Genomic DNA, 19,476 nt, shown 5'->3' with positions numbered 1-19,476 from the left:
TATTAAAGTAAAGGGGTGAGCCAACAGCTCAGTAGGAAGTGTCTAAGACACACCTCTTACGACCCCGTAAACTAACATAAGGAATAGAATATAAGTGAACGGGATCATACCTCGGGAAGCAAGTAAAATAGTAATAATATCAACAAATACATACACAAGTCATCCAACTACCAAGTGTGCAATATATGCTATGCCATGAAATGTCGCTTCCCATTTCCGAAACAATACCGTTTCACCTTTCTAACTGTTAGTGCAATCCGACCCAAGGCGACTCCAAGGCGTCATGAGAGGAGGATTGGCTAACTATCCACGACTACAAGGCAACTCCAAGGCGTTGTATCCGGCCTAGGTAGCTTAACCACGCTAAGGTCTTTTCCTAGTCCCCTCTAGACCACATTAACGCCGTGGACCACTAGGCACCTCCTAAGCGTCCGGGTTTTCGCAAATCATTTTCAAAACATTTTCCCCAAAGTAATTTCCATTTGATTTTCAAAACATTTTCCCATTTTCTTTCCCCAATAGAATGCATGAATGCATCATGGTTAATACAATCATGCCAATATATATGATTTCCATCATTTGAAATTAATCACAACATGCCCTCATATACAACTCTAATTCATTGAACATAGTAGAAACATTTCATACTTTGAGAAACATAAAATTTAAGTAATTTATACACATAAAATGCAACAATAAATTTCCAATTTAGCATACTTCTTCATATCATTCCAAGAAACAAGTAATTTCAGTCATTTAGTCATATAGAATATAATTAAACACAAAACCCTCAAAAAGGCAAAACAATTGAGCATACTTATACACAAATAAAAGTGGAGAAATTCACTAAAATCAAAGAAGTCATGGATTAGAATACCCCTACCTCAAATTGGTGAAAAAGCCTTAAAAATGCCCAATTTTTGAATTTCCAATTGGTGGTCAAACGGAGATTGGATCTTATCAAATCGACGGCCTCGACTAGCTCTCCAACTTTGTCTTACTGACAAAACCAAATTCTCAAAGATAAAGGAGGAATCAAGCTTTGAAAATCATGGCAAAAAAAAAAAAAATAAAAAAATAAATAAAAAATAAAAAATAAAAAATTAAGGGAGAGAGAGAATCGGCCGAGAGTGAGATTTTGTGGCCATTATAAGTGTTATAAAATCTTGTGGGCCCCACAGCTTATGAAAAAAAATCTTTGGGCAAACTACAATGACCTCTCCTGAAGTTTGGCCTAATTGCAACTAAACCTAAGATTTGCTATTTTGTTGTAATGTGTTCCCCTGAGGTTTAACCAATTTTGCAAAGACCTCCCCTCTGTACAAAAAGTGACCAAAATGCCCATATTATTATTAATTAACAAATATATATATATATATATGTATATATATATAATAATGGACTAAAGTACCCTTAAATATAAAGAGAGATCAGACTCATCTCTCTCAAACTCCCCCACCAGTGGACCGTCTTTCTCTCTCTAACTCACCCACCTCTTACGACCAGAGGTTGAAGTTTACAGTAACACCACATGTTACGAATTGGTTCCGATTTTTATACATTGAAGAAATATAATTGTAAATTAAGTACACATATTCACACTTATATTCACAATTACCTTCAATTCACCAGCAAGCCTTACCCATAATCAACAATATGCTTTTTAATTATTGGTTGGGTTGTTTTGTTGCCATCTCGCAATGGAGGAAGCATGTGGAAGGGAAGTATGGCTAGGTGATGGATCTATTTGGTTCATTGATGGTGGGTACAACATATATATATATATCACTGTAACCACCCAAGAAATTGCAGACAAGCTATCATATATATATATATATATAAAAGATTGGGTTGGAATTTCAGTGTTTGTTGTAGGGCATATATATGATATCGATCTTAGCTTGATTCATGATATCGATCTCTGATCCACACTACCAGTGAGATCTTCAGACATTTGGGTCGATGGATGAATGTGTTTACACTCGATTTTCTATTTTTTTTAGGTTTGATTCAGATGATTTCGCAGAGGCCAAAACCAACCTAAACTCCCAACAATAGGTGGCACCACCACAATCGGCGGTGGTGGGGGCGTTTCTAATGGTGGCAGACTGGCAGTGAATTCAGCCATATTTTAGTGGCGGTGGTGGAGGTTTTGACGTCTGTGATCGGATTTTCGATGAGGGATATGGCAGCGCATGTGGAGATCAAGATCCTGTTGTTCACACCGAAGTAGTCGCGTTTCGTCGGAACCAGAATCCGGTGTCGAAAAGGGAGTGCGGTCGAATACGCAGGAGGCGATGAATTCCGGCAAGGGGCTCTCTTTCCGACGTCGGAAACCTGCATCATTGCGTCCTTGCCGCCAAACCAAAATCATCGCCGTCGCCATGTCGAGATCAACCTCGACATTAACCCCAAACCTCGGCACCTTCTTCGTTGCAGACCCAGCCATCCTCGCCGCCATGGTCTCATCTATTGTAATGTGCAGGTGTGTGTATATATGGTTGGTAGCAACGGAGATGAAAGAGGAATAGTGGGAAATATTAGTGGGCAAAATGGTCATTTTTTATTTTTAGATATTTTTGTTTATTTTTAACAATATAATAAAGGGGTAGATAAGTAAATTTATAGCAAAATTTGATATAGGGGTGTCTTTACAAAAAAATGACAAACCTCAGATTAAATTGCAATTAGGCCAAACCTCAGGGGAGGTCATTGTAGTTTGTCCAAAATCTTTTAACCTTAATATATATATATATATATATACATAAATCATTTTACAACCACCCAATCTAACATACCATCATAAAAATTTGCACAAAATAACCATGCATGAAATGTAATGAACCCGTAACACAAACCTCGCACACAACAACCCCGGTAGCGGGTTCCACCTGGAACCTCCCGGTCCGAAAAACAGAAAAATGTCGAAATGGCAACTAATACATTTTCAAGAGTCCTGAACTCAAGGAAATGTCCCAATCAACACTCTGACACACCTGGTACATCACACGGTATCCGGCACGTAAAACAAGATAAAACGAAAATACTCTCGAAAAATTAAAAAATTCCAAAAAATGAAAAATGACAAAAATTAGAAATATTACAAAATACATGTTAATGCATTCAAAATTTCTAGTTTGATTTTGGCTAAGCAAAATGAATAAAGATGGAGGGGAAATGAATTTATCCAAATAGTTTTATCAGAGACCATGAGAGTGTTCAGGGTATTTTAATAAAAATCCTTAATTACGTAATTTGATATATTAAATTTTATAATTTATTTCCATTTTACTAGTGTTATCTGATTTTCAGTATTAGTCAGCAGTTTGTAACCCTTCTTCAAGAACCGATTGGCCGATACACTTTTTTCAAATGTATGATACCATTACACACCTTCATGAATAGGCTGATTATACCGATATTTGTCCAAGTCAATTACGTCGTGTATCGGCTAATGCCCTTTTTAAAAGGTCCAATACCATTGCACACCTTCATGAACCGACTGATTTAGACCGATATTTGCCCGAATCCGTTACACCGTGATCGCAAGGCAAGCTTTTATATACTCCTGGGTTGTATCTTGAAACCGGCACCACCACCTACACCCACATGTGAGGATGAAGTATCAACTTTAGCACAATGCCTAGCATGCCTCTCAACCTCGAAGGCCAATTTGCCAATTTTTGCTTACATTAATTCAAGTTCATTTTACTTGAATGCATGCTATTCTAGTAGCAATATAATACTTTCTCGATATCAACATGCTTTACACCTTATTCAGTTTTCACTAAAGAAATGGATTGTAAATGGGAGTTAATATACATGCCTTAATTAGCATTTTTTTTTTTTTTTTTTTTTTTTTTTTGTACCCTCCATGGACGCTTGAACTCCTGACCTCCTTTTGGATAACAAGGGCCTAGTACCACTAGATCAGTGACGTGTTAGTGCCTTGATCAGTTTTACACACAAAATTATAGAATTAACATAATTACGTAGTGCATATGAATTCAGTATCCGTTTTAATATACATATATATTGTTCTTTAATTGCCATTAACCATGGTTATCTGGAAGAGGAACAAACTGATGATAAAATGGGAAGTAAATGTATTTAAATGAAAAATTATAACAGTACCGGACCCGTTTTGAGACTTCATTTAAATTAAAACTTGTATGGATAGTAAGCCTAGCAGTTACAATTGCATACATTAGCGAATCAGCTTTGTAAACAAATAAGTTGTATCGTAGAATTCGTTTCTTCTCCAACTCTGCTGGTGGGTGGAGGTAGGTCGCCCAGCTCCCCCGTAGGTGCCCATGTTCGAGTCACCCCTCCCCCTCGTTCGTTTTAGCATCGAGAGAATCAGCTTTGTAGACAAGGAAAGAAGTTAATGGAAGGAATATTTCCTGGCTAGTTGGCTTCTCATCAACACAGGTTACGTTACTGTTTGTCGGGCTGGAATTCGGAATACTTCCTGGCTAGTTGGCTTCTCATCAACTATGATTTGCTATTTTCATTTTGTTAGCTTAGGAAAGACTTGGGGTATAAACAGAATAAGGTTGCGTGATTTGATCTTATTTGGTTTGGCAAGGCTATTCCAAATCATTCCTTGATGGTGTGGTCGACTATTCAAGATAGGCCGTGCACCCAACAGAGAGTGGAAAGAACGGAGTTGGATCTCTTATGTTAGTTGTGTTTTGTGTAGAGAGCATGTGGAAGATAGAAACATCTCTTTTTCATCTGCAGCTTCACTTGCACGCTTTGGAATTCTGTCTCTGGTGTCTGGTTTAGGGGCTCTGCAATGGCCTACTAATGATTGGGATAATTTGATCAATTGGGCTGTTATATACCTAAAGTGTTCTACTCATCTCCATCACAAATAAATTGCTACTGACTGCCAGCATTCAATATGAAAGGAAAGAAACATGAGACTTCACATGAATGGATATCAAGATGTAGTTGCTTTGAAATTTTAGATAATTTTAAAAAACAAACATATCACTAACTTATAAAAAAAGAAATAGTTGCAAAATGTGGGCTTTAATTTTCTTTTTTATATGTCGAAAGACCACACAAATGATAATAAAAACATGTCTAATGCATAGAATCTACCATCTTAATCTCATTCAATGTTAACAAAGAATATACATATATAAATTGAATTTTTCCATGTCTGAGATCAAGTCAACCACCAATATAGCCAACACCAACATTCCTTCTCAAATCAAGTCAATCACCACAACCAACACCAATCCCAACAATCACTAATGCACAAAATATAAATAAATATTGCATGCAATACTAGGCATACTATTTATAAATGCAGAAAGCATGTTTCTTACAAGCAATTCCCGAGTTTCTCACTTGTTCATCCCTTTCCGGGCTCGTGATGTGTTCTTTCATAAACAACAATCAAACAAGGTTGATCTTCACTCTCGGACGTTTTCTGTTTCAATAAACAAAGTTCAAGGAATTATTATATGCCAATTGCATAAACATGTAAAAGCAAGTCTCTAAAAAGATCATTTGGTTCAAAAACTATTACCGTCTCCTCAATGTACAGCGTGAATGACTTGCTTCCGGCACAATGGTGAACATGTAGTGCACTCCGGTTCTGTTGGTGTTTTCTCACTTATTTCCTAAACAATGCAGGTAATCAAATCAAGGAAACTTTATTGTTATCTCACTTATTAAATCAAGGGTAAATTATAGTGACACCCCCTGTGATTTGCCATATTGACAGCCAGATACACCTTGGCCCATTTTTGAACAATAACACCCCCTGTCAGAAATTGGATCCAAACAGCCCCCGAAAATGTGTGAAAAGTTGAAATTGCCCTCCAATTTTTTATTGATTTAAATTGTAAAATATCATAAATCTTGAAAAACACTTTTGCCCTTCGGTGTGAGAATCAATACCACAATTAAAATATCAAAACTCTCTCCCACAATTATATACACAATTGAAACACACATTATATATATAGACAACACATCATAATCACATTTTGTTCAAGCCGTTTGATCAATTAATATGATATCTATTATATAATTCTATTTTAGAAATCCTAAAGGAATAAGGAAAGGGAAAACTATATCAAAAGTTTCGATCAATCGAAACCACATCAGAGAGCTTCAATTGAAGGGTCAACTGGTCGAAGTTGTGACAATTGCTCATGATTGAAAACTCAATCGATTGACACAAAATATTTTTTTTAATTCTTAAATCAGAATTCTAAATGGTTTTGTTTTCCTTTCTTCGATTATAACAAACAAACCTTAATTCATTTGGACTCAAACACTATATAGACACCTCAAGGCTCTCAAACTCAGACCTAAACACACATTATTGAGAGCACATATAGAGAGATCTAACATTCATCCAATTTTTTTTTTTTAATTTTTTTATACAGACCATATCATTTTCCCTCATGCATCATGTTGCATTAGATGGTAAGTAACTATTCCAAGTGTTAATCATCAACTTGGGGAACCTAAAGCGACATCAACACCAAATGACACAAACATACTGCAATCGCATAGAGCCTTGGGTAAAGAAATAAGGTAAAGAAATCAAGTTCAGCAAATAATTACATTTAAGAATAAAATTTAAAAGAAAATAGCAAAAGGGACAAACCGAATTATTTGAAAAAAAATACCTTTGCATGAATGAACAACTCCTCTATTGAAATATGATAATCGGGATTGAGTTTGTTATAAAACTCTTTATCAGATTCAAAAAACCTACATGACAAGAACTAACATTTTTTAGAATAGAATCAAAATACATTTTTAACAAACCCAATCATGATCATCTTAGTAATCGGAAGTGTTTAATATGATTAAAATGTATTAAGGGCCTGTTAACAAACCCAATCATGATTATCAAACAGGCCCTAAATTATGAAATGCTTACCATATAGGTATTTTATCAGCTTGGAATCATCTTCTTACGCACAACAGCCCCTCACATATTGAGCCATTCTCGCCGAAGCCAAACCCAGCAACGTGGTAATCAATACAGCACCACGCAGTAATCCATCCACAGAATCAATCGTTTCCCTTTGGGCAGTATATGATTGAATTGATTGCAATTGGATATATGTGTATGTGTCCGTAAATATATGTGTGTGTGAATATAAAAGAGAGAAGAAATAGAGGGAGGAAGAGGGGGTGGTCATGGTGGTAAGAGGTGGTGGTTGTGGGTGGCCTGGTGTACTGGTAGGTGCTTGAGAGGAGCGAGAAAACAAAGAGGAGGGAGAAAAGAGAAAGGAGAAGGGGGAAATTATTGGTGGGTAAAATTGTCAATTCATATGTTTAGAAAGGTTAAAAAGGTAATTACATGCGTCAAATAGGTAAATTCGCCATGTGTCAAATGCGGTAGGTGATGGTTGGGGGTGTCTGTTAAATTTACCAAACCTAAGAGGGTGTCATTATTCAAAAATGGTTCAAGTTCTGATTGGCTGTAAATAGGGCAAACCATACCCTTAAGAGCCCAGCAAAGGGTTGTAGGAGTTTGAAGTTGGACCATATACAAAAATTGTGCTTATGGGTCTTAGTCATATTCACAAGCAAGGTTACGTTCATTATGACATAAAGCCTCGTAATATTCTACTTGTCAAGACCCTTCATCATCTTGTTTGACTTAGAATTTGATTATTCCGAGGTTAAAAATAGTTGAAGAAATTGCAAAAATTGCTGATTTTGGGCTTGCTATTACGATTACATATAAAAAATGTTCCAAGTTGAGGGGCACAACTATGTCTTTGGCACCTCAGTCAGTTCGTTATCAAGAAAACCAGCCTCATTCAGATTTTTGGACACTTGGGTGAACTATGTTAGAGTTGATTACCATGCCTTACGCTCTTCTATATCGCTTTGGTTTCAGAAAAAATTGTCGAAAATTCCAAGTTGGGTGTCTACATAGACAAAAGATTTCTTGGACATGTGTTTAGTCAATGATCCCAAGTCCCAATGGTTGCTGACATTCTCTTAGGCCATCCCTTTATTTCATCTATGAACAATATTAAGGATGTTAAGAAGGAAGAAACAAAGTTTTTCTGAATGAAACAAAAAAAATAAAGCATGTGATACATTACCTCAGAGTTCAGTAGTTAATCTTCTAAGTAAACCATATAAGATAATGTTGAAGAGGGCTTGAAAGACATCAACATGAAGGACAACCCCTTTGCAAGAAGAGAAAAATAACAATGGAAGAGGTCCGTGAAACGCTACAACAACAACCAAATACAACAGGCTATCAACGTTACTGGGAGATAAGGCCAACTCTTCTTCAAAATCACAAGACATCAATCCCACAAGCATTTGAAAAACGAAAAGAAAGCAGATAGAGTTTCTTCATTTTCCCATTGTAACTTATCCCACCATTCTCTATGACATTGAATTGATCGTAGAGTGTCTTTGTCTCTGTTTGAATCAAATTGAAGTTTGTTAAGCTTTAAGATAGCTGGACACACAAATTCTGGTTAGAGAAGAGAAGGGAAGTGGATGACTGTGGATGCTCATTGACAGTGGTAGTCTGTACAGAGTCAACATTTGTAGCCTTGAGAAGAAACTTAAAATTCCTTCCCTGCTAATTTCATTAGTACTACTACTGTAACCCACATCTTTTATTACAACTTTCATTGCATCAAAGTGAGTGGTCATTTGAAGATGGAAGAAATTTCCACCCTCAATTTAGAAAGAGTAATTCTACACTTCAAATATTTTCCAACCCCTTTTCTCTCTATTTTCAGTCTATTTATAGACTGTTACAGATCTTCTTGAAGCTTCCTAACTAACTACTTGCACTAGGCTGTTCTTATGGGCTTTTCTTGGTTATGGGCTCAATTCCTTTTATCTGAAATTGAGCTTCCCACATGACTTCCCAGTCTTGGGCCTGACTAGTGGAGACTTAATTCAAAGCGGTTAATCTTTCTTGACCCGCTCATATCAATTTGGATTGTATCCGGCCCAGATCATCTTTGTATCCTCATCTGCCCCCATAATCTCTCCCTAATTAATTAGGGTGAGATTATCGAAAGGACATAATCATGACATGACGGCTCGAAGCGGTGACGTGGGGAAATGAACGGTTGGCTCTGAGACCCACGCTTTGAAATCTGCCGCACCATCTTTACCATAGTTTCTTGGATGTTGAACCAGTTTCACTTTAAAAACCTCAACTTCTCTTTTTTTGTCTTTCTTCAACCTTTATCACCTCCATCTTCTAGTGTCATCTTCTTCGACTATCTCTGTAACCTACCTTTACTTTTCGGCGACCTTCCCTTGTTTCCTCCGGCGAGTTTTTCCTTCGCGACTTGACCTTCGCTTTGTCACAGGATAATTTGCGAACTCCTTTTCCAAGGTTAGTTCCTTTCTCTTGCAACCTCTTGATTTTGGATGCCATTCGTTCGAAGAACATCCCTAATGATGTCTCCCTCAGGGTTTACCCACGAATCTGGATGAGAGATCTGGTGAAGTCAATACATACTCTCCATTTCCCATTCTTCTGCTGTACAAAGACTACATTTGATAGCCAAACCAGGTACTGAACTTCTCTGATGAACCCTGCATCAAGCAATCGATCAATCTCATCGGCGATGATTTGATTGCGTTCTGGGGCGAACCTCCTCTGCCTCTGCCTCACAGGCTTGGCGTTAGGGTCTACGTTGAGGGAATGACAAGACACGGAAGGACTAATTCCTGGCGTGTCTGAATGGCTCCAACCAAACACATCTGCGTTCTGAGACAGGAAATCAATCAACTGCAGTTTCTCCCCCTCTGCAAGGCCTAACCCTAGCCTTGTTGTTCTGTCCGGCTTATGAGGATCTATCTGTGCATCAATGAGGGGCTCTTCGGTAAGAACCAAAGGTTCATCCTCCCCCCCGATCGCTTTGGGGGGAGGTCCCTGTAATTGCTATCATGGATTGTCAGGCCAAGCGAGAGCTTTGCCCTTACCAGCAGCTTTCAATGTCACGGAGTAGCACTCCTTGGCTGCGACCTAATCCCCATAGATGTCAATCACTTTGCTCCCATCCGGGCTCAAGCATCTCATTACCTAGTGCAGAGTTGATGGGACATCAAGAGGTTATAAGACGGATGGATCTCGACGACCACAAAGCTCTCTGTCATAACTCTTTCAGCAGCTTGTACTGGCAACTCCACCATACAAATGGGCTCTACCCATTTCCCATCGAACCCCAGTAATGGATTTCTGGTGGGTTTGAGCTTTTCTGGCTTGATCTCGAGCCGGTCAAACGTTATTCTCGTCATGACATTCGCACTGCTCCCTGGATCAATCAGAACTCGCCGCACCAAGCATTCTGCCACTGTCAAACTGACTACTAGAGGATCTTCATGTGGGACCTGTACACGTAGCAGATTTGTTCTGGCGAACTTTATCTGAACCGATGCGCTTTGCTGGTTCAGAGCGTCTACACTGCCTAACCTTCTCTTCATCTGCGCTTGGCGGAGGCGCATTCGGAGTAGTTCTTCAGACTCCTCGGTCGGCTCAGGCCGGCCGTGAATTACATTTATTATCCGTATAGGCTATGCTTTATGGTAGCTCGGCTTTTGATTCCTCTTCACTTGCTCTACCGGTCGGTTTTGCTCCACCGCCGGCCCTTGAATATAACCTGCAAACTCTCCCCTTGCTATCAGCATCTCCACTTGCCTCCTTAGGTTCCTGCACTCATTAGTCTGATGACCAAAATCACTATGGAAAGCACAATGTTTAGATTGATCTCTCTATTCGAGAGGTTGTTTAATTGGTAGGGGAGAGTGAAACTTATCTTTGTTTTCCTGATATAACCTTGCGAGAGTGACTTTAAGTGGAGTAACCAACTCCTCTTCTCTAGGCCTCTTCTCTGCCTTCCATGAGGTCTGACGCTGTGGTGGAGCTTGTTTTTGCCGAATCTTGGTTTTGGACTTCTCTTCTGTTGAAATAATCGACGTCTTCCTTGCATTAGCTGCTTCTTCTTCTTCCAAACGCACGAAACCGTCAGCTCTCTCGTTCAGCTCATCCATGGTCTTCGGCGTATTTACCACCAGACTCATAGTTGTCAAAGGCGTTCTGGGCGCGCGCCTCGGGCGCCGGGCGAATCAAGGCGCAGCCTTGGCGCCTTACATGCACCCAGGCGAGGCTTTTTGCATAGGCGCACGCCTATTTGCTAAAGGCAATAGGCCCAAGGCGCATGTGGGGCGCGCCTGTATGAAGGGCGTTGTTTTTATGTTGTTTAAAGAGTTGTGACTTTTCATTGTTGGTTTGACTTTTCAAAATTGGTATGCATATGTTAAGTGGTGGACCCTACCACTTATTATAACTTATATAAAGCCAAAAAGGTAAACCAAACAAGGGCTCTGCTGCTACTTCTTTTTTGTTTTTTTTTTTTTTCAATGCTGTTATGGGAGCTTTTTCTTCCATCTATTATACTATTAAACCTTGTAGTCCAAGATATAGACTTACCTCTTCCATCATTCTGTTTCTCTTCTTACAAAGGATTTGTCCATGTTATTGTCTTTCAAGCCCCCTCTTCGACATAATCTTGTAAGGTTTAAGTAGAAGATCAACTAATTGAATTTTGAGGTGATGAATCACGTGTTGCATTTTTTGTTTCCCTCAGAAAAACATTACTTCTTTCTTCTTTAACATCCATAGTACTGTCCATAGATGAAACAAAGGGATGGCCTAAGAGCATCTCAACAAACTATCAAGACTTCGGATCATTGACCAAACACTTGTCCAAGAAATCTTTTGCCCCTACACACATCATCTTGGAATCTCCGACAGTTTTTTTTTCTAAAACCAATGCAATACAAAAGAACCCAAGTCGAGGTATGTAGCTCGTAATGCCATGGCGCTGTTCATGTAATCAATTTTAGCACAGTGCACCCAAGTGCCTAAATATCTGAATGAGGCTGGTATTCTTGATAACGAACTGACTCAGGTGCCAAATACATTGTTGTGCCCCTCAATTTGGAACTTTTTTTTCTTTGTAATCGTCGTAGCAAGCCCAAAATCAGCAATCTTTGCAGTTTCTTCAACCCTTTTAACCTCGAAATAATCAAACTCGAAGCCAAACAAAAGCACATGCTTGTGAATGTAGACTTTATGTCACAGTGAATGTAGCCTTGCTTGTGAATACAGCTAAGACGCAAAAGCACAGTTGTTTTTTTTTTTTTTTTTTTTTTTTTTTTTTTTTTTTTTTTTTTATCATCTAACTTCAAACTCCGGCAACCCTTTACCGGAACTCTTAATATGATCAATCAAACTGCCACTGGATGCATACTCCAACATGATTTTATAGAACAGAACTCCCTTCTTAGTCAAAACCTTATCCTCAAAATAGCAAAGAACGTAGGGACAACCTTCAAACTCATCAAGAAGCTTTATTTCTCTACGAAACGAACATGATAAAGGCACTTCTGCAATTTCAACAGCCATCACAAAAGGAGCAATCAGACTCTTTAATTAAACTACTCCAAAACTGTCCATTCCCATTTTTCTTCCTCACATCCACCATACGATCTCTCTTTTCATCCCTATAGTCTCTACGTACATAAATTTCATTCGTGATGAATGATAAGTTCTCTAGCGTATCAAAGTAACTCTTATGTTGCTTAAATTGTTTCTGTTAGATAGAAATTTTTTTAAAAAAAATGTTGGTTGGCATTGGTATAATAAGGTGGTGATTGCCTATAAGATTGTCGTACTTTTCTATTTTGTCTTTCTTATATTTTTTTTCATGTAATCTAATCTTATTTCCTCCTATTATCTCCCTAATACCAACCTTAGTGTTTTACTTAAATTTTGAATTGTAATAGCTTAACTTGCAAGCCATATCATTTTTGCTCCCTCAAGATCAAGTTCTCTACATTTTTCTGGTTGGTTAGCCGTCAACAATGGATAATTGTTTCAAATTATCATACTTTTGGGCATACTAGTGTTTTTTGGGCCCATAGGCCTATATGGCCACTAACTTGAAAATAAAAAATAAAATAAGGCAGAAGAAATCAATTCGCTTTCACATTTTGGGTTTCTTTCCGGTAGCAACACTATAAATGGACTGCTATTACTATGTTAAATATGTTCTTGTTCAACATTCATGCATTCTCCAATCCTTATGTCATCCAAGTAATCATACACCTCAGTCAACATCTCCACTTTAGTGTTCTACATTATTAACACCAAGCTCAACATGATCAATGTTTGAGTTTTAAACATCTCTCCATGATATATCCAAATTATATTATATTTAATCTATATTTTTAATTATATATATTAGATTAAATTCTAAAAAAGCCTAGAACCATGGAACCGAACCGAACCAAACTCTTTTCTCGTGGTTTGGTTCGGTTCAATTCGGTTCCATTTTTTATGGTTCGGTTCCAAAATATTCTAAAATCGGTCCAATCCGAACCGTGTCCACCCTTAGGTTTGCACACTATAATCAAGGGAACTATGCAAGCCCACTAAGACCATTAAAAACTAAAAATAATTCCACACGTTCACTAGAAACAAAAAACAACAGGGTACTTGGGAAAAAAAGCATGATAAGAACCAACAAGCCTGTGGCTTAACGGTACAAGGCCCGTACTTCCCAAAGAAATGTTAGGTGTTCGAACCTCAGTGGATGCAGTGTGTATAAGTACCAACTAGTAGAAAAAAAAAAAAAAAAAAAGGAGGCATGATAATATGTTTATTTCAAATGATAACAAGAAACTATACATGTGCTTCAGATCAGTTATAAAACAGCTTGTCTATAGAGAAACCAAAGGAAAACACAGCAGAAAATTATATTTAATTAATGCACGAAACAGCCTTTGATTTTACCAACAACTTCAAATAATGATCTAGAAGCTCTAGCAAGTAATCTGCCAAATTTATCAAACACAAATTCTCTAATCAATTAATATGGCCATTTGGTGCCTTTTCAATTTAGTTAGCTTAGGAAAGACTTAAGGTATAAACAGAATAAGGTTGCATGATTTGTTCTTATTTGGTTTGGTAAGGCTATTCCAAATTATTCCTTTATGGTGTGGTCGACCATTCAAGATAAGCTGTTCACCCAACAGAGAGTGGAAAGAACGGAGTTGGATCTCTTATGTTAATTGTGTTTTGTGCAGAGGGCATGTGGAAGATAGAAACCATCTCTTTTTCATCTGCAGCTTCACTTGCAGGCTTTGGATTTCTGTCTCTGGAGTCTGATTGGGATAATTTGGTAAATTGGGCTGTTATATACCTAAAGCGTTCTACTAATCTCTATCACAAATAAATTGGTCCTTGCTGCCAGCATTCAATATGAAAGGAAAGAAACATGAGACTTTACATGAATGGATATCAAGATGTGGTTGCTTTGAAATTTCAGATAATTTCAAAAAACAAACACTGACTAATAAAAAAAGAAAACAGTTGCAGAATGTGGGCTTTAATTTTATTTTTATATGTCTAAAGACCACACAAATGATAATAAAAACATTTCTAATGCATAGAATCTACCATCTTAATCTCATTCAATGTTAACAAAGAATATACATATATAAATTGAATTTTTCCATGTCTGAGATCAAGTCAACCACCAATATAAGCCAACACCAACATTCCTTATCAAATCAAGTCAACCACCACAACCAATACCAATCCCAACAATCACTAATGCACAAAATATAAATAAATATTGCATGCAATATTAGGCATACTATTTATAAATGTAGAAAGCACATTTCTTACGTGCAATTCCCGAGTTTTCTCACTTGTCCAGCCCTTTCTGGCCTTGTGATTTGTTCATTCATAAATAACAATCAAACAAGGTTGATCTTCACTCTCGGACGTTTTCTGTTTCAATAAACAAAGTTCAAGGAATTATTATGTGCCAATTGCAAAAACATGTATAAGCAAGTGTCTAAGATCATTTGGTTCAACAACTATTATCGTCTCCTCAATGTACTGCGTGAAGGACTTGCTTCCGCCACAATGGCGAACATGTTGTGCACTCCGGTTCTGTTGGCTTTTTTCTCAGTTATTTCCTACACAATGCAGATAATCAAATCAAGGAAACTTTATTGTTATCTCACTTATTAAATCAAGGGTAAATTATAGTGACACCCCCTGTGATTTGCCATATTGACAGCCAGATGCTACTTGGCCCATTTTTGAACAATGAAACCCCGTCAGAAATTGGATCCAAACAGCCCCTGAAAATGTGTGAAAAGTTGAGATTGCCCTTCAATATTTTATTGATCTAAATTGTAAAATATCATAAATCTTGAAAAACACTTTTGCCCTTCGGTGTGAGAATCAATACCACAATTAAAATATCAAAACTCTCTCCCACAATTGTATACACAATTGAAACACACATTATATATATACACATCATAATCACATTTTGTCCAAGCCGTTTGATCAATTAAACCATATCTATTATATAATTCTATTTTAGAAATCCTCAAGGAATAAGGAAAGGAAAATCTATATCATAAGTTTTGATCAATCAAAAACATCAGAGCTTCAATTGAAGGGTCAACTGGTCGAAGTTGTGACAATTGCTCGTGATTCAAAACTCAATCGATTGACACAAAATATTTTTTAAAATTCTTAAATCAGAATTCTAAATGGTTTTGTTTTCCTTTTTAGAATTATAACACACAAACCTTAATTCAATTGGACTCAAAACACTATATAGACACCTCAAGGCTCTCAAACTCATAGACCTAAACACACATTATTGAGAGCACATATAGAGAGATCAAACGTTCATCCTTGTTTTTTTATACAGAGCATATCATTTTCCCTCATACACCATGTCGTATTAGATGGTAAGTAACTATTCAAAATGTTGATCATCAACTTGGGGAGCCTAAAGCAACATCAACAACAAATGACACAAACAAACTACAACTGAATAGAGCACTTTAACGTATCAAAGCCTTGGGTAAAGAAATCGAGTTCCGCAAATAATTATATTTAAGAATAAAATTTAAAAGAAAATAGCACAAGGGACGAACTGAATTATTTGATGAAATACCTTTGCAGAAAATAGCACAAGGGACGAACTGAATTATTTGATGAAATACCTTTGCATGAACGAACTTCTCCTTTATTGAAATATGATAATCATGATTGGGTTTGTTAAAAAACTGTCTTTATCAGATTCAAAAAACCTACATGACAAGAACTAACATTTTTTAGAATAGAATCAAAATACATTTTTAACAAACCCAATCATGATTATCTTAGTAATCGGGAGTGTTTAATATAATTAAAATGTATTAAGGAACTGTTAACAAACCCAATCATGATTATCAAACAGGCCCTAAATTATGTAATGCTTACCATATAGGTATTTCATCAGCCTGGAATCTTGTTCTTGCACACAACAGCCCCTCACATATTGAGCCGTTCTCACCAAAGCCAAACCCAGCAATGTGGTAATCAAAACAAAGCCACGCAGTAATCCATCCACAGAATCGATCGATTCCCTTTGGGCAGCATATGTAATATTTGTTGGGGAGTATGGGTTTTGGGAAGAGACGGAGAAAGTGGATCGAGACTTGTATTTCTTCTATTAAATTCTCTGTTCTAGTGAATGGGTCCCCATCCGGCTTTTTTGGAAGCTCTCGAGGGTTAAAGCAAGGGGATCCCCTTTCTCCTTTCTTATTTCTTATTGTTATGGAGGCCCTTAGCAAATTGATGAGGGAAGCAGTGGAGTTAGGTTTTTTCAGGGATGGGCCCGGATTCAAGGCAGCAGATGGATATCTCTCATTTACTTTTTGCGGACGATACTTTGGTTTTTTGTGATGCGAATGAGTCCCAACTCCAATTTTTAAGATGCGTGCTGGTAGGCTTTCAGGCTATGTTAGGGTTGAAAGTTAACGTGGGTAAAAAAGTGTGCTTGTCCCTGTGGGGGAGGTTCCGGAGTTGACTTCGCTTCCAGCGGGTCTAGGATGTGGGATGAGTTCCATTCCGATTACTTATCCGGGTTTGCCTTTGGGTGCTTCGGCAAGGAGGGTGGATGTTTAGGATTCAGTGATTCAGCGTTTCGAAAATAGATTGGTCGGATAAGAAGCAATATCTTTCGAAGGGCGGGAAAGTCACTCTAATAAAGAGCACCTTGTCTAGTCTCCCAACAGACTTCCTATCCCTCTTTCAAATCCCGTGCACTATTGTTAATAGACTAGAGAATCTCCAACGGAATTTTCTTTGGGGTGGAAGGGGTGAGGAGTTCAAGTATCATCTTGTCAGGTGGGAACATGTTTGTAGATCATTTCAAATGGGCGGTCTTCGTCTTAGGAGGATGATCCCCTTTAATAGGGTGCTTCTTGGGAAGTGGTTATGGAGATTTGGTAGTGAGAGACGTCGCTTATGGAGGAGGGTTATAGCGTGTCACTTTGGGGAGGAGAGAGGGGGATGGTCATCCAGGCCAACTGGCATGGGGGAGTGGAAATTTATTCGCAAGGGTTGGGACAAGCTGTCTAAGCATATTAGGTTCAAAGTTCGGGAGGGCAGGGATGTTCGGTTCCGGGAGGATTATTGGTGTGAGGATTGCCCTTTGTCTCAGTTGTTTCCAAGATTTTTTAGGATTGCTGCGGATAGACATGCTATAGTAGCGGACAGTTATCGGCTTAATAGCGGAAGGCTTACGTGGGATGTGCGTTTTTGGCGTTCTTTCCAGGACAGGGAATTTGAGGATGTCCTTGGCCTTTTGGATCTTTTGCATAGACAGGATGTGGATGGCAGAGGGTCTGACTCCTAGGTTTGGACACCTTCTCCTCAGGGGAGGTTTGATGTTCGTTCTTTATTCCTTTGTCTCGCCAATTTTCATGGTTCTAGTTTCCCGTGGAAAACAGTTTGGCGTTCGAAGGCTCCTCTCAGGGTGGCATTTTTTGTTTGGACTGCGGCTTTAGGTAAGATTCTGACTCTTGACAATTTGAGAAAGAAAAGATTGTATTTGTAAGAATGATGGAGAGTCTGTGGATCACCTTCTCTTGCATTGTCCTATGGTTTTTGATTGTTGGAGTCTTATTTTTTGGTCTTTTTGGCATCCATTGGGTTATGCCTCGGTCTTCAAGGAAATTGATTGACATTTGAAGGGGCCAAAGGTTGGGGGCCATGCTCGTGTCTGTTGGAGGGTGACCCCCCTTTGTGTTTGGTGGAGCATCTGAAAAGAGCGAAACAAAAGATCTTTTGATGGGGAGGAAACCTCCATTGGGGCGCTGAAATTTGCTATTATTAGTTCTCTTTTTAGTTGGATGTTGAGGAGAAATTATATATCTTTAGATGAAATTGTGGAATTTACGGGTTCTTTGGGTCGCTTTTGTTTGGTTTCTTTTATATCTCTTGGGATGCGTTCCCCTTTTGAACGCTTTCTAATACATTTTATTTATCAAAAAAAAAAAAAAAAAAAAGTGAATATAAAAGAGAGAAGAAATAGAGGGAGGAAAAGGGGGTGGTCACGGTGGTAAGAGGGGGCGGTTGTGGGGGTGGGTGGCCTGGTGTACTGGTGGGTGCTTGACAGGAGGGAGAAAATAGAGAGGTTTCTATACATTCTTATTTATCAAAAAAAAAAAAAAAAGAAGGGAGAAAAGGGAAAGGAGGGGGGGAAACTAATGGTGGGTAAAATTGTCAATTCATATGTTTAAAAAGGTCAAAAAAGGTAATTCCATGATTCAAATAGGTCAATTCACCATGTTTCAAATGAAGCAGGTGATGCTTGGGGGTGTCTGTTCACTTTACCAAACCTAAGGGGGTGTCATTCAAAAATGAGCCAAGTTCTAACTGGCTATCAATAGGGCAAACCACCCTTAAATCAAACAATTTTTAGGAACAATACATTTGCTATGTAAGATCTGCGAGTAGTTTTCTTTCTTGCATTTAACTAGCATTTTTTTTTTATCATTTCAACTCTGTAACGGAGATGATTCAAAAATGAAGAAGGTGGAAACCAAATGTGTGAAGTTCAAGAGACAGGATGAACCAACTTCCATTTACAATGTTGCTACTAGAAAGAAACCCAAAATGGGAAAGAGTGTTGATTTTTTTTTCTTTTGCTTTTTTTTTTTTTACTTAGTAATTTGAAACAAATAGCCGCTGTGAATGGCTAACAAACCAAAACAATGTAGGAACTCGATCTAGAAGCAACATATAAGTACAATGTAGGAAGACAAAATAGGAAAGTAGGAAGACAAAATAGGAAAGTACGCAATCACCGCCTTATTATACCAATGCTGACTTACATTTTTTAACAATTTTTTAACAAAAACAATTTAAAGCAACATATAAGTTACATTTATAGGGTAGAGAACTTCTCATTCATCACGAATAAAAAATATGAAGGTAACTGGGAAGAGACAATTTTGTAGTAGTTTATTGGCTAAGGTGAAAAGAGTTCAATTGCTCCTTTTGTGATGGCTGTGAAATTTGCAAAAGTGCCTCTGTCACCTTCGTTTCGCATAGAAAGAAAGCTTCTCCATGAGTTT

At 37.9% G+C, this 19,476-nt stretch overlaps 1 protein-coding gene across 8 annotated transcripts in view; it reads right to left on the bottom strand.

Moving 5' to 3' along the window:
- Positions 1–5,122: 5,122 nt before the first annotated feature.
- The window catches only part of LOC132300719 (F-box protein SKIP23-like), a 34,149-nt gene continuing 19,795 nt past the window's right edge, over positions 5,123–19,476 (bottom strand). For 2 of the 8 annotated variants that reach the window (XM_059797923.1, XM_059797928.1), the window contains exons 4-8: positions 16,075–16,161; positions 14,729–15,192; positions 6,657–6,741; positions 5,543–5,636; positions 5,123–5,443 (exon numbers count right to left, since the gene is read on the bottom strand). The gene's annotated coding sequence lies outside the window, so the exon portion shown is untranslated. Of the gene's footprint in view, positions 5,444–5,542; positions 5,637–6,656; positions 6,742–6,913; positions 8,012–8,096; positions 8,229–14,728; positions 15,193–16,074; positions 16,162–19,476 lie in introns of all 8 variants that reach the window. The other 6 variants (XM_059797929.1, XM_059797921.1, XM_059797927.1 and 3 more) reach the window with 5 other exon arrangements.

Source organism: Cornus florida, unplaced genomic scaffold (genome assembly GCF_030987335.1).
Source record: "Cornus florida cultivar Cherokee Brave unplaced genomic scaffold, ASM3098733v1 CherokeeBrave_3.0.0_Hap2_Chr03, whole genome shotgun sequence".
NCBI classification, from domain to species: Eukaryota; Viridiplantae; Streptophyta; class Magnoliopsida; order Cornales; family Cornaceae; genus Cornus; species Cornus florida.
Note: the sequence above shows the minus strand (reverse complement) of the source record. Positions and strands in the feature narration are given on the sequence as shown.